A 17,500-nucleotide genomic window follows, 5' to 3' on the forward strand; every position below is an offset into this window, starting at 1 on the left:
TTGGGAATGTTATCAGAGGTCCCTCATCAGGGAAAAAATGTCTCCTTTGGTCTTACTTGCGAAATTAATTACTTATTGAAATTATTTACAAACGTATGAATACAGGAAGCAAATTGTCTTAATTTACATACAAGTAAAAACCAGATATAACCTAATTGGCAAAACAATGAAATTGTCACTTTAAGGTAAAAGGTTTCTGGCATCAGAACCACATCACAAAAATTACTCATTTCAAAAAAAAAAAAGAAAAAGAAAAAATATACTTCATTGATGGTATTTGCTAAAATATTACCCATTTTGCAATATCAAAAAGCATTTAACTTCTTCGTTTATTTAATCAATGACTTTTTGTAAACAATATTGTTCATCACGGTAAACTACTTTGAAGACAACCAATCAGAATTCGAATATGTGAAGCCATCAGTGGCCAGCCTAAATATACCGTATATTTCCTGTAAATTGTAAAAAAATTTCAGTCAGTCTGTTTGGATATATTTGAACTTCTTTAAAGAATCTGTGAAAACGATAAGAATTCCTGATGATGGCAATGATGAATAATTTCTGATAAAAAGAAGGAGTTAAAGTTGCGATTATTTATTTATCGTAAGAGACCCAACGGGGAAAATTGAGAGGAAAAAATTGATTGCAGGAGATATTTATACAAATATTCGGGATTTCCCTGCCAATGAAAGGGTTATCTATATGCGTTGCAATTTTATGGATTCAAGAATGTTTTTTGCCTAACTAGAAAAGGTCTAAGCGAGTTTTTACAACCGCTCATTTTGAACAGGCCTACGTAAGAGGAATGGTCATACGTTGCAATTTTTGGATTTCAATATGGGCTAATCACTTTGGAGCAGAGCATCAAACACCATAGATAACAAACACCCTCTACAGACATTTAATTTTGTGTGGTGTGTGTGTGTGTGTGTGTGTGTGTGTGTGTTTAAGTTGGTTTATTTCAGGATTGTAATTACGATGGAGAAATCTATGCTCGTCGCTTACAAATCCGGATACATCGAAAGCAAGTTTTGAATACGGAAGAGGAAGGAACAAACCAGACACAAACACTAAGCCACTCGGTTTAACCAAAGGTGTTGGACCTGCGCATGCGCTGGCAAAACAGCGTTTTTTTTTTTTTTTTTTTTTTTTTTTTTTTTTTTTTTTTTTTTTTTTTTTTTTGTTCGGACTTAAAATCAAACGGTGACATTCGGTGTTCCAGATGAGATCTAAAGCAAAGTCCTTTCCCTCCCGTGGGATTAATTAGTTTCAGATGTAAACACTATGCGCAGGTCAAAGAATTCATAGTAAGAAAAGTTAACACGTAAATTGATAGATGACTAGATGAATTTAAACGTTTGATTACGATCTGGGTATTTGCTAATAGATAATATTGATGACAAAATAAGAATTATGCTAATTGAATATCAAGAATATCATTTTGTGCAAAGGCAATCAAACTTCATATTGAGTAATATTCATTAGATATAATTAGTGACACCCTTAACCATTAGTAAATGAATAAATAGTTTTCTGTCAACAGCAACATCACAAAATGGAATTATGATGTTATATCCTCCATAAAGCAATTTTCAACTAAGCCTAATTTGGTTGTTTGCACCAAACACTGATACTTGAAATTTTGGGGTACGTAACTCTGTAGAGTTTTCATTACCTTCGATTTTTGGCGGAGGAAGATTTGAAATATTACAGATTATATCTTTTGGGTTTTAATCTTTTTATTTCCTCTATTTTGCATCGTTTCATATTAACAGAGATGTCATAAAACACTGCAGATCTTCTTTTACTCAATTGTTTGGATGTAGTCAAGCGACACAGGACTTTATCCCAAACACAATTCTGTCTTTAGATTTAGGCAATCGCCGGATATTTGTGTTCCTGGCTATTGTTACGTCCTTATACTTCGCCTAAAATGGAGAGTGGCTACTTTTAATTTCAGCTCTTATGGCTACTGCACTTCCTACAAAACAACCGGACAGTGGATTTTTAATGGTAATAAATATTATCTTTTCTTTTTTTAACAGAATTTCCACAATCGCATTTTCCGTATTCACAAGATGAGATACAATTTTCATATTTATTTGTTTATATATTTCCCACAAGTAATTTTTTCATAATTATTGTTCACCTAAATCTATGTTTTCCAGGTGTAGTTTCCAACACTTTTCAGGTTAAAATTTCTGCATTTAATGCTTTTGTTCTTTTGATTAGACAGGAAAAACTCTCACTTTATTAATGTTGATACCCTATGGATTAAATTTTTATTTTGTTTAACTAAAGAACCATTATTCCCTTTTTGTAATTCTTCTCATCCGTTTGATTCCCATTTTCTTATTTAGTTTAGGATACGAACTTTCCAGATGTGCTTCTCTTCTTCCTTTTTATTTTCATGATTATTAAGAGGAACCAGATAAAGTGTCACTTGATTGGCGAAGATTTATTGAAAAGGAAAATAAAGTGTCACTTGATTAGCGAAGATTTATTGAAAAGATAATGGAAGAAAAAAGAATAAGAAATAATATTGAGAGAAGAGCAATGAAATGACGGATAGATGAAGAGGAGCAAATCCACCAAAATATGATACAATAATGCTGATCCTCTTTTCTTTCTTCGACATCTTAAATGAGATTCTAAAAGAAAATTATCAAAACAATTTATTTCAAATATCAGTGTAAATGACACCAACATAAAAGAGGACTAGTGACTAAGAAGACGTGCAATCTGTGGGTTTCGAGTTCGAGAGCCATAGATGGATTGGGTCTACCTGCTGAGTAAATAGCAGCAGTTTGGGTGGAGATGGGACTGGGTGCCAATCATGAAAGTTTGGTCTCTAAGTCATGACCCTTTTCCTAGGTTTGTAAATCACTAGCGACTTTTAAACCTCAAACCTTTAGGGACATTGTACACCATCTTGAACTTAGAAAAAGGTACCTTTATTTGAGAAAGTTTGTGGGTGTGGTTTGGCATGGGAACACCATGAATAGACGCAATTAGGACGACATGTCTAAGGCCTTTGTTCTGCATTGGACTAGTGCTGGCTCATGATACATACATACATATATATATATATATATATATATATATATATATATATATATATATATATATATATATATATATATATATATAATACATATATATATATATATATATATATATATATATATATATATATATATATATATATATATATATCTTCTTCTTTGTCTACATCTTTTCCCACTTTTATATGGGGTCGATGTTCCTGGCCAGCGTTCTCCATTTACCTTTGTCCAACACTTCATCACCAGTTAATCCCTTTGATCAAAGGTCATCCTTGATACGGTCCACCCACCTTTGCTTTGGTCTCCCTCTCCGTCTCCTTCCCTGTACCTCCATTTCCATCACTCTCCTCCCAATATACTGTTCAAATCTTCTCGTGACATGACCATACCACCTCAGTCTACTTTCCTGGATCTTATATGTAAGTTCTCTAACTCCTGTGGTACCCCTAATTACCTCATTCCGTATTTTAACTCTTCTTGTCACCCCACACATCCATTTCAACATTCTCATCTCTGCCACATCCAGCTTCTTCTCTTCTGTCTTCTTTATCGCCCACGTCTCCGCTCTATACATCATTGCCGGTCTCACAACTGCCCTGTGCACTTTACCTTTCAACTTAACCCCTGTTTTCCTGTCGCATAGTACTCCACACACTGTTTTTTCCAATTCTCCCATCCTGCTTATATTCTGTGGCTTATTTCTGCCCCCACATCACTATACTCTGCTAGTCATTCAGTGGAGCCAATAATGACAAAATTAATCTTCGAAATGCCCAGGTTTGGTTCATACATTTTCAGCGAGATTATTCTGAAGATGATGTTAAGACGCAAATATTTGTAGTTCCTTGGAAGGTACAGCCACTGCAAAATCAATCACTCTTTCTCCCCCCTTATTTCTCTTGCCCAAACCCCAAACTCCATGCACTCTCTCTGTCCCTTTCCTACTAATTCCCAAGTGGCCATTCAGATCTCCTCCTATAATTACCCTTTCACTGGTCCATCTCCTCCCAGAATGTATCCTTCTTCTCTTCTGTACATCGAGCTTGCCGGACATAGGCGCACACCACATTGACTTTTGTTGCTACCAGTCCCAGCTTTAAACTCATAATTCTGTCATTTTTCCTATTCTCTCCAATCAAACATACCTTCCAATCTTTCGATAATATTATTCCTACACCATTTCTTCCTTTCCTATTTGCTCCACTATAATAAAATTTAAAACCTACGCCTAGTTCTCTTACCTTATTTCCCTTCCACCTGGTCTCCTGCAAACACAGCACTCCAATCGTCCTTCTCTCCATGAGGTCAACCAGCTCCTGCTCTTTTTCAGTCATTGTCCCCACATTCACAGTTGCTACCCTCATCCTCTCCTCAGATATTTTCCTCTGAGCTTGCCTCTTTATATATATATATATATATATATATATATATATATATATATATATATATATATATATATATATATATACATATATATGTATGTATATATATATGTATATATATATATATATATATATATATATATATATATATATATATATGTGTGTGTGTGTGTGTTTGTGTGTGTATCATGCTTACATCTTATATTCAGAAAGATGGATTGATGACATGGTTGTGCTCTCCAAGAAACTACAAGTAACTTAACATCATCTTCAAAATAATCTCGCTGAAAATGAATGAACCAAACATGCCCATTTTGAAGATTAATTTTGTCATTATTGGCTCCATTGAATGACTAGCTTCTCCTTGATCCCATCGCCTCTTCCATTCAATTGCTCACGATATCTTTTCTTCCACCAAGAATACATACATACATATATATACATATATATATATATATATATATATATATATATATATATATATATATATATATATACTTATATATATACATATGTATACATTTATATATCTATATCTATCTATCTATCGGTCTATATATATATATATATATATATATATATATATATATATATACATATATATATATATATATATATATATATATATATATATATATAAATAAATATATATATATATATATATATATATATATATATATATATATATATAAATTTCTAAGAATTAGCCTTTTTCATTTCATGTAATTTTGTTACAATGTCTTATGTAAACTGTTTGAGAGTGTTATGTGACTATACAGGATAGGAAGAAGGGCTTATGTAATGTTTTTTTATAATTTTATGAGGTATTGCGTCATGTTTGTGAGAGAATGCGCAATATGCCATGTGCCTCGGAAAATTCGCGAAAAACCTAGTGATAGAATGTTATCTTTTTTTTCTTTCCTAGACAAAGGGTAGGCAGAGCTACCTGACTAAGAGAGTTTGTCTCATGGTATCGTGGATACGTGCTGAGAGAGGAATACTTGGTAACACAGATACCTTAGCCCAGCCTCCTCGCTTCCAGAACTTGCTTTCCTGGAATATTACGGGAGTAGCTAAGTTTCATATATAAAGTGGACCCCAGGGTTGCAGAGATAGAATGAGAATTACAGCCTTAAGACAGCCATCTTCTCCCCATCTCTCCCACTCTCGCACACAGCTCAGTGTATTTTTTTTAAGTTTTCAGTGAAATATCGAAGAGTTGGTGTGACAAGTTTTTGTAATCATAGTGAGTACTTATAAAAATTGTCTTAGAGTTTTTGTAAATGGTCATGTAGTAAGCTGATAGGTTCTTGTATTGTGATCTAGTTATCTATTTTTATCAAGTGTCAAACTTCAATATTGTAATCAGATTTAATTTCAAGTGAAACAAGTGATTGTATAATTCTCTTAAGTGTTATTGCTTTTTCTTGGTATAAGGTTTCTGAGATATAGTATTTCAAGTCAAGTTATTATAAAATTTTCAGATAACATTTTTGTCTTAATCTAAGTTTTGTTCAGACTTAATATCTCGAGTGATTCATTTATTTTATGTAAATTCTTTCCAAGCGTTGTAATTTATATAGAATATATTTATTTTTGTAAAGAGTGTATTATTTCAATCATCAGTGTTTAACGCATAATTGCTCATATCCCGTTAATGAACTGAAGTTGGAGTTGTTTGAATATTCGTAATAATAATTACTCGGTTTTATTTGGATTGTAATTAAGAGACCTTTGGATATTCAGTGTTTTATATATTGCTGTCTGGGAGTTATTTAACTGTCTCAGAGCTTGGGTAATAATATTTCCAAATGTAATGGATTTAATTTGTACGTGTGGTACCCAGACACGAGCCATACTGTAATCAGATATATATATATATATATATATATATATATATATATATATATATATATATATATATATATATATATATACATATAAATTAAAAAAAAAGAGATGAAGTCGTAAAATTATAGAGGATTTCTATACAATGCTCGACAATAGTCATAAAAAAGATTTTCCAATAGAAAAATGATACACTACAAGTAACAGTAGGAAAGGTTAAGAAATAATCAAAAGGAATGAAAAGAGGCAAATAAGCAGGACAAGATAAAAGATGGAGGAGATTTCATAGTAATAAAGAGAAAGGACGAGTGAGGTGGGGCTGGGGGTGGGGGTGGAGGGTGATTTCTGTCTCGTAAAAAAATTAACTTTGATACTAGATCGTTTAATTAGGATAAATCTGATAAAGTTTGTTAGATTTGCTTATCTATAAAACTCTCCCAGTGATTTCCAATTTAGCAATATCTCGCTTCAATTAAAATAAATTATAGAATTTTGAATGTATTGCCAATCCCCTTTCCGTCAGTTTAGTTACACTTGCTTGCATTTAAAAAAGAAAAAGATGAAATTAGCGGCTTTGGTTTGCTCCGTTGGAATATGCATGGGAATTATCCAAATGTTGCAGGAACAGAAAAATCCAATAAAATGACGATTCGTTAATTTCTTGCAGTCAGTTTTGCAAAGAACTGCAACAAATTGGGAACCCCATGCAAAGCGTGGCTATTGCAAATAATGCATATAACACATAATCATCTCTTGCCTCATTTCGCGTAGAATCTTTCTCTTTTTTTTTTTTTTTTTTTTTTTCTTTTTTTTTTCACTATTTCAGCGGAAACCAAATACCGTAGAATAACGTTGTACAGCTCACTAAAAGACATGATACCTTCTTTCCTGGAATCTGAGTTCTGGACTGGAATATCATCTTTTCTCTGTCCCCACCGTTGTTATAGAAATACTCACTGGACTGTCATCTGGATAATTTTCCTTTTAGTGAAGCTCTTCCTCACACGACTTGTTCTTCCGTTGAATGACGAGATAAAAATAATTAAAAAAATAAACAGGTACAACCGAATTTCAGTTCCTTTATGAAACCGTATGCCTCCAGAAACCAAAATCCTATTTAGTGAAGAAAAAAGTCAGAGCAGCTTCTCTCAACATTCGCCTACTTTAGTATATTAAGATTCTTAACAAACCTTCGACAATACAAGACCTTGCGGCACTGTACTTGACTTCTCCTAGTCTAGGCCTAAGGTCTGTAGGTCCTTTTTAAAAAATATGCTTTAAAAGACTCTGTCTAAGTTTTGAAGAAAGTTATGCTTTAAAATATATATATATATATATATATATATATATATATATATATATATATATATATATATATATATATATATATATATGTATACATACATATATATATATATATATATATACATATATATATATATATATATATATGTATATATCTATATCTATATCTATTTATATATATATATATATATATATATATATATATATATATATATATATATGTATATATCTATATCTATATCTATTTATATATATATATATATATATATATATATATATATATATATATATATATATATATCTATTTATATATATACATATATATATATATATATATATATATATATATATATATATATATATATATATATGTATATATATATATATATATACAGTATATATATATATATATATATATATATATATATATATATATATATATATATATATATATATATATACAGAAATTCATATTGGTAGTAATTTTATATTGAAGATGACATCGGCAGCCCTATTTGAAATAAGGATAACAGATGTAACATATAAAAGATTATATATCAATCCTATTGCACAATTAATAGATAGGGATGAACACGAATACAGGTAACCTGGTGGTAATTAGCTATTATTAGAAAACATAGGATCAATATAGAATTAATTGCATTTGAGCCGTTTGTAAAAAAGGCGTCAAATACCGTAGAGTGTTTTGTGTACCGGAATCATACAGGCGGGTAATGAACCCTTTTTCATTGGGATGTTTTCTGATATTCCATTTATTGTATTTGGCCACATTCAATGCTTCTAGAAATTGAATACAATAATTCCAAATATCATTACATTACAACAACTATAACGTTTTTTGCTTACCTTTAAAATATATCCTATTTTAATGGAAAATAGTGAAATTACATAATAAAACCACCGGTAATAAACCTAAAGTAATTTATATCAGTTTCAATTATTTATATATATATATATATATATATATATATATATATATATATATATATATATATATATATATAAAATCAATTCTGATCTATTTAACTTACTAAATAGATTCTCTCTCGACTATTTGGTTTTCTGCAAACGTTACTGTTCCTATGATAACAACAAGGAAAACCATTTTTTGGCCACTGACAACATTCGAACATTACTTCACAGCAGCGCCGAATCTGGAGAGGTAGAAGCATAACTGCAGTCGATAGGCGTCAGTAAGTGGCTGTATAGGTCGTTGGTTTGGGGTTTGAGCAAGTGCTGGGTGGTTTGCATCTGTGTCCTACCAAATTCACGTCAGATTTTGTCGATGTTGAATAGTTGTCCTCTTTGTCTGGATTGAAGACGTTAATGGAGGTCTTGAAGGTGTTGAAGAAGCTGTTCATGAGGGCGTCGACTTTGGTCACCAGGTCCTTCATGAGCAAAATAGCAACATCAGGTATGGAAGCGCGTACTTGTTCGTGTAAGCATCGAACCCTAAGGTTATGATGTAGGTTCACCTCACAAGGAGAGCCATCTGCAGCAGGTTGCAGGCGGGTGATACTGGTCATTTCCCTGAGGGCGAGCAATGCTTTTTGGTACTGCTTCAAGGGGTGTTTTTTGAGAGCGTCGTACGCTGTTGGGATGTCCTTTTTCTCGAAAGGCCAATCAGGAGATTTCTGGTATAATGTTTTCGGCAATCGCCGCGAGAACATAATCTGCTTTGGTACTTGACTGAGTCACACCCTTGAGGCAAAACTGAACTTAGCATGCTGGAACCGGGCAAACGTTTCTCCACTTGGAAAGGGAGGCAGTTTAATTGAGGTGGCGTGTGCCGAAGAGGCAGTTTCAGTGGGCGGCATTTTCAAACAGTAGGGCACAGCAGTGAGGGAGCAGACGGGAGGGAGCGGACACTCCATTGGTCACTTCATTGATCACCAGTGAGATCAGTTAGGTTATAACTGAGAGGCAAGGTCAATGCAACTAACTTCATTCCAACAGACAGCGAGCTTATATATAAGAGTTTTAATGGAAGAAGGTCATAAAAAATCAAATACATCAATTTATAAGTAAACAAGCTTAAATCGGTTTTGTTAACTGTGACGTGTAGACCGAGATATTCTGTAAAATAAAAATAACAGTTAGAGGCTACAAGTGTCTGTTAGAATTCTCGAAATTAAAGTCCGTTTTTCTTGAGGCACATGTAAAAATTTCTTTTTCTTTTTCTCTTTTCTTGATCATGTACAACAAGACTTGACTTAAAGTTTTCCCCATTGTTAACATAGCAATCACTATGTTTACAAAGAGTACCGATTAGTTGAGATAAAATCTATTTAGTAAGTGAAATAGATCACTATTTGAAATCCTTTCTTGTGAGCAATTGAAACCTTGCTATAAAATTACTTGAGATTTATTACTAATGATCATGATATTTTGCATTATGATAATACCATCATTAAAGGTGTTATTCAACATTTTGCTATTTTCCAATGGAAGAAGACACATTTAATAATAAATTAGAATACAGTTAATAGCTGAGCAAAAAATGAAAGTCTTTGTAATTTAAAGAGAATTAGAACTCTAGTAAATATGTCTTATGATTATCGAATATAGTCAAATACAATAAATGGAATACCACACAGAAACCCTATAAAAACCCTGTAAAAGAAAAGTGTTTACTAACAGCCGCAATGATTCCCGGTTCGAATAGAATTTGATCAAGATACTCTACGGCATTTGACGCACTATTTCAAAGAGTTCTGCCCTCTGATTTTTTATGGAACATTGTCTCTATTTTTCTAATAACGGCTTCTTATGACCAAGTTACCTATAATCTTGATTATCTTTATTTTCTCGTAACCAAAGGTCCATCTCCTTTTTATAATATTATAAGGTACATTTGTTACCATTATTACAAACTGGTTTGTGTATGTTAACAAAAAGATAAAATCATTCCCACTATAGTTTTCCGTACATTTTTAACAGACAAGTTAAGGTTAGTATATATATATATATATATATATATATATATATATATATATATATATATATATATATATATATATATATATCAATTATTCAAATATAATATGCATGATATTTTAGAGCATATTTCCTCAATAAGACCTAGAGGACTTAAGCGTAGAATAGGAGGTCTTTTATTGTCAAAGGTTCGTTAAGAATCTTAATTTAATGTTTAGAGAATCCGCTCTGTTTATTTGTTTATTATTATTTTTTTTTTTTGATTAAACACGCTTTTTGTTTTAGTCAAATAAAATCCTTTGGTAGTCTCTCAAGCCTAAACTATGCCTGGGCCTAATGTGAATAATTCATCTCACACTATGGCAACGTACTCGAACTTTGCAAGATATATTGCTTCATGTATTCAATCCACAGCTTCACCTTTCCTTTTCTTTGGTAAGTGCAAGGAAAATATTACGCTATTTAAGGAAAGACTATTTTTGAATGTTGATATACAAAACATCAGGTAGTCGTTCTACCCACGTTGCTTATTGGCTGATGTAAACAAGCAGACGTCAAACACGATCCATTGGAGCCATCTGGCGACATCTGCGCAAAGTAACCGCGTAGGCGAAGGTTCACAAGATCCCTACCACCCCTCATCCCCCACCCCACCCCACATGTTCCTCTCTTCTCTTTATTATCGAATGCTGGGAATAGAACACCAGTTACAATAGTGGTAAACAAGATGAGGTAATCAATGATTCCCATTTTATATTTCACTGATAAACCGAAATTCTATCAAAGCTGACTATTTTTCCAATGCTTTTCTATCTGTTCATTTAACGAAGTAACAAATCGCGAGAGGAAGAGCTTCACTAAAAGGAAGATGACAGTTCAGTGGTTATTTTTGCTCAACGGTGGGGATAGAGAAAAGCTGAGCCTCAACTTCAAAGATGATATTCCAGTCTGAAACTCAGGTTCCAGGAAAGAAAGTAATATGTCTTTTAGTGATTGTGTACTTCGTTATTCTACGGTATTTGGTTTCCGTTGAAATTATGCAAACTAGCTGAAAAATCATAAAGGAAATGAGGCAAGATATTGTTTTGTGAATCATGCTTTATTTGCAATCTCCGCACTTTCCATGGAAGTTGCAGATATTTTCTGGGATTTTGACTACACTACACCCAGTAACAAACTAATTGCCATTTTACAGTAAAACAAAATGGAACCAAATAAACGAACTTGATAATTTATTGGATTTTACCGTTCCTGCAACATTTGCATAATTCTTATACATATTCTAACGAAGCAAGCAGAATCCCCCCCATTGGATCCTTTTTATCGCAACCCAGTCTAGAACCTATTTAACTGTTTTGAAATATATTCCCAATTCTACAACTTATGTTAATTGAAGTGCGACACTGGTAAATCAGAAAAGTTATATTTCTGACTGTTTTTTTTTTTTAAATGAACGAGTATAAAAACTACATCAGATTTATCCTATTAAGCCATCGGGCATCAAAGTGCAAAGCTTTGCATTATCAAAAGTACTTATTATTGAAGTTTCTGAAATTATATAGAAAATAGAGTTTTACCACACACTTATCACATGCTTTTACACTGTAACGGTATTTCTGTTTTTTGTATATTATCGTTATCACTCTCCCCTCGCACTGATAACTTGTTTTTACCTGTACGTAATTGTATCAGTCTGTTTGAATTCTTGCGGCCTTCTTTCACGGAAACTGTTAAAATAAAAGCTCGCTGTTTGTGAAAATTATCTAGGTTACATTCACTCAGCTTATCAATTGATACTTAACTGGTGCTTCCACATATAGGTGACCACTGAAGTGTTTAGTTCCCTCCGGCTTTCACCTGCATTGCTGTGTCTTATTGTTTGATGATGCTGCAGCCAGACACTGAAACTACTTATTTTTTGCCAGCGGAGAAACGTTCGCCTGGTTCAATCCTGCTGAAGTCAAGTTTCGTATTAAGGACATGACTTGTTCAAGTATCAAAGTAGATTACGTTCTTCTGGAGATCCCCGAGGACACCTTCCCAGAAATTTCGGATTAGTTGTGGGAGTAAGGAGATACACCAATAACGTACAACCCTCAAACAATACCACCTGGAGCAGTACTCACCATCGCCAGCCGCCCGCATAGCAAAACGTTTTTTTGCTTTTTCAACAACTGTTGGGGGATCAAAAGGCTTTGCTCGCCCTCAGAGGTATGACAAGTATCTCTCGCCTACAATCTGGCGCAGACAGCTCTCCCCATGAAGTGAATCTACTCCGTGCTTTTTGGTTATGGCGCCTACCAGAACCTGTAAGTGCTGCTATTCCTGATGTAGATATTTTATCCATGAAAGACCTGACGACCAAAGTCGACCCCCATATGGACAGCTACTTCACCATCTTCCAGACCTCCATCAACGCTTCCACTCTTGACAAAGTGAACACCAATTCCACATCAACCAAAGTCAACATGAATGCAATAGGATACAGACGCCTAACTAGTGGCGTGCTGGAATTGCGAAAAACCCACCTAACACCCACATTTATGACCACTTGCTTATGCCACAACCAACGACCTCTCCCGATACTTCCTGACACCCATTGGCTGCTTTTATGCTACTACCTCTCCAAATTCACTGCTTCTGCAAAGAAATGTGCGAATGGTTGTCAGTGGCCAAAAACGTGTAAGTAGGCCTTCGATTGTGGCGCTGGCCTCCTATTTTACTAATCTTTTCTTTTTAAGTGATGCATACTGGTATGTGATTTGTGATAGACACTCGTGGTTGCCATTCTCTTCTGCCAAGGCCACTCTCTGAGACACAATGTAGTCTGTCTAGGTATGCCAAAATTGGCCTCGTAGCTACCAATAGATCTGCGATACCCACCCTCGGTTATGGAAACCTCACATTATCATTTGGAAGCACCAAATATATTTGGAAATTTCTCATTGCCAATCCTTGGTGCCAACATCCTGTTACCCTTCATCCTCCTAGTCAATTTAGCTCACCGACGGTTAGTCAATGCGGATTTGTACTCCTTGATGCCTCTCATACTCGCCACCTCCGACATCGCTTTCAACATCAGCGAACTCATGGATTATTACCCCCCCCCCTCCTCACATCGTACACGGAAGTTTTCCGTCCATATCTTCATCAAACACCCATGGTTCCCTCAAAACCCGGAATTAATCACCATATCAAAACAACTGGGCACCCAGTGTTTGCCAGATTCAGACATCTGGCACCTGATCATTTGGCAGCCGTTAAACAAACTTTTGCTAAAATTAAAGAAACGGCGCTTCGCCAAAAGGCCTCAACCCTATGGTCGTCACCGTTGCACATCGTTCTAAAATAATATGGCTATCTGTGTCCATGTAGGAATTACAGGTGTCTGAACATGCAGGCAGAACCATATAACTACCCTCTCTGATGCATGGTCAACATGACCTTCTACTTGCACAAAGCAAATGTTTTCTCCATGGTCGACCTCCTGAAGGGGTATTATAAGGTTCCCTTGAACACAGAAGACATCCCCAAGACCACCATCATCCCCAACCCCTTCGATACATACACCGTCAATTACTCCAGTTTTGGCCTTCATAATTCTAGTGCTACTTTTCCTCGTCTCAAGGACGGCATCTTAGGAGACTTCCCCTTCTGTGTATGTTACATGGAGGACATACTTGTATTTGCTTCCTCCAAAGACGAACACCTCCATCATCTAAGCATCATGTTCGACCTCCTACAACAGTACCTTTGGCGCCAATGTAGTATCATTCTTAGGGCACTGGTCCACTCCTAAAGGAGTTCACCCCCTCCCTGAGAAGGTAGCAGCCATTCAGAACTTACCCATGCCCTCAACCATCAAAGCACTGCAAGTGTTCTTGGGCATGATCAACTGCTATCACCGTTTCCTGCCAGCCATTGTTGCCACTCATGGCCCCCTCTATGCCTCCCTCAAGGGAAAGCCAAAAGACCTGAAGTGGGGTCCCCTTCAAGAAGCGGCCTTCTGCAATGTAAAGTATGTCGAATCAACCGCTGCTGCTCTTACTTTTCCCATACCATATACATCTCTCTTTATCTCCATCAATGCCAGCAACATCTCTATTCGGGCAGTCCTTGAGGAGGTGGCTAACAGCTCACCCCATCCAATAGCCTTTTTTAATAGGAAATTGTCCAAGGCGGAATCCAGCTACTCTACCTTTGTTCGCAAATTTCTGGCAGTGCACTAGGCTGTCCGTCACTTTCGCCAGTTCTTAGAAGGTATACTCTTCGTCATTCATGCAGACAACATGCCTCTGGTGCATTCCTTCACTCGACAGTCAGATGCCTGGTCCGCCCAGTAATGCAAACATCTCTCCGCCATGGCTGAATAAAATTGTGTCCTTCAGCATGTCCTCCGGAAAAGGAAACTCGGTAACGATGCCTTGTCAAGGAACACATTGGCTACAATCCACCTGGGATTGGATTACAATGCCTTGACAGAAGCCCAACGAAAAGATCCAGAGTACCAAGCATGTATGGCATCCTGAACGTCCCTCCATTGGGAGGACATCCATCTTGACGACTTCAATACCACCCTCCTCTGTGACGTTTGTACTAGTAAACCTAGACCGTTAATACCTTCTCCCATGCACTGATATATGTTTTCATTCATGGCCTTTCACATCCCTCGTACCATTCTACTGCACGGATGGTGAAGACAAAGTTCACTTGATATGGCATTACTAAGGATGCTAAGGATTGGTTCCGCACCTGTACTTCATGCCATACCTCAAAAGTATATCGACACACAGATTCAGGAGTGGGCACCTTTCTTTAACCTCAGGGATACTTTGTCCATATTCACTTTGATGTCTTATGCTCCACTCGTTAACCTGAAGCCATTCCCATGGAAACTGCAACATCCGCCTAGTGTATATCTGCTTTACTCTCAAGATGGATAGCAAGATTTTGTATCCCTGAGCATATTATTCCTGACAGTGGTACCATTTCACCTCTCAGTTATGGACATCATTAATGAATATCCTGGGTATCACCCATCATCATGCAACTACAAACAACCATGCAGCCAACGGTATGGTTGAACATTTTTACTTTACCCTCAAAGCAGCTTTGATGTCCTACTGCAAGGACTCCAGCTCGTGTACTCAGTTTTCTTGGGTCCTTCTGGGACTAAGGACTACTTCTAAAGATGTCCTGGATGTTTCAACAGCTAAAATGATGAAATGGCGACCAGTTGGTTGTCCCTTCTGAATTTATTCCATTTTCAACCTCCTCTAACAATCTCCAGCACCTAAGTGACCTTGTGGGAAAATTTACTCCATGCCGAAAGATTTACAAGCCGCCAGCAAACCATCGCATACCAACAGATCTGCACTCGGTAATGCAAGTTTTCCACCATTAACCCCGCCTTATACGGACCCTTTCCTTGTGATCCATAGTACGCCAAAAGCATTCCTCCTCAACATGCATGGCAAAGAAGACCTGGTCTTTGTTGATTGCCTAAAACCTGCATATCTCCTATCAGATGACCCACCTACAGTATGCCTCTCAAGAGCAGGGCCCCCCAGTTTCACATGTATAGTTTTTTAGGGGTTGGGGCAGCCATATACAGCTCACGTATCACACGCTCGTACACTGATAACTTGTTTCTGCTTATATGTTATTGTATCAATCTGTTGGAGTTTTTGTGGCCTTCTTTCCCGGAAACAGTTGTTATAAAAGCTCGCTCTATGTGGAAATAAAGTCAGTTACATTCACTCTGCTTATCAGTTAATACCCAACTGGTGCCTCCACACAGAATTGTCCGCAATACTCACAGAAATAGAGTTAATCTGTTAATTATGATAAAGTAATTTCCAAAGTAAGATCTCAAGATTTGTGGGGTATGGATAATGCTGAGTGGATTGAGCACTTTACTCGAGGAATTAATTATTGGGCAATAATACCCAAAAAAAAAAAAAAATAATAATAACTTGGGAATTGAAGTGGGAAGCCCCTAGACTTTCTTATTCTTTTCTCCTTCTGTCTCCCTTCTGTCTTTTGCCAATTAGCAATCCTCATTGATCGTCTCTCATCTAGCGTGGGAGCACATGTGGGACGCAGGAACAAGTCATTCTCCTGCACAATTTGTTCATTCGTTCCAATTAGATGAGAGTCCCCTTTTTCTTTTGGATAATGGGGAACTATTAGGTCATATTGTTTCGGTAGGTATCTGTCATTGGCTGTGGGACAGGATTGGAGTAGGTGGAAGTCCAACCCCATTGGAGGGTCAGCGAATGGCTGGCACTCTGAGGACATATTAACCTTACGTCTTAGTTGACAACTGCTGCAGGACTGTTGCCTTACCCCCAATTCGTACTTTTTATATGGTTTGTTCTGGGGCGTTTTCCAGCATAGTGGTTTGTACTAGTTCACGTAATTTGACCACCAGCCATGCATTTTGTCACAAAGGATTTCCTTTACTTATCTTATGCCCTGGCTGCCTGGCTCTTAACAGCCTTTTTTATTTTTCAATAATGCGGTGCTTATAAATTTTATGCCAACACACCTTCGTTCCTTCGTGCCTTGAAAAGGGATATTTTGGATCAAAATCCCTTGGTTTACAAAACGCAAATATCAACGATTCTCTCTCATAATCTTACATCTCGCGGGACATTTTTGAACAATCAAGAGGTTTTTATATCATATTCTATTGGTTTAGATATCAATTCGAAATGAGGGAGGCAAAAGTCTCGTAAGGCTTTTGATAATCCTCATCAATGATAAAAGACATCCGAATATCATTCATTTCCTCGCGTTCTTCATCTCTTCCTGGACACACGTCAAGCATACCTCATTCTTTCTCGTCAGATTCAGTCCTTCTTTTTTATGGCGTTTTATGTAAACAAACACTGTTTTTTTTTATTGGCTTTATTTGTATGGCTGAAGACACGATGAATA

The sequence above is a fragment of the Palaemon carinicauda genome, chromosome 20 (genome assembly GCF_036898095.1).
Source record: "Palaemon carinicauda isolate YSFRI2023 chromosome 20, ASM3689809v2, whole genome shotgun sequence".
Classification (NCBI taxonomy): domain Eukaryota; kingdom Metazoa; phylum Arthropoda; class Malacostraca; order Decapoda; family Palaemonidae; genus Palaemon; species Palaemon carinicauda.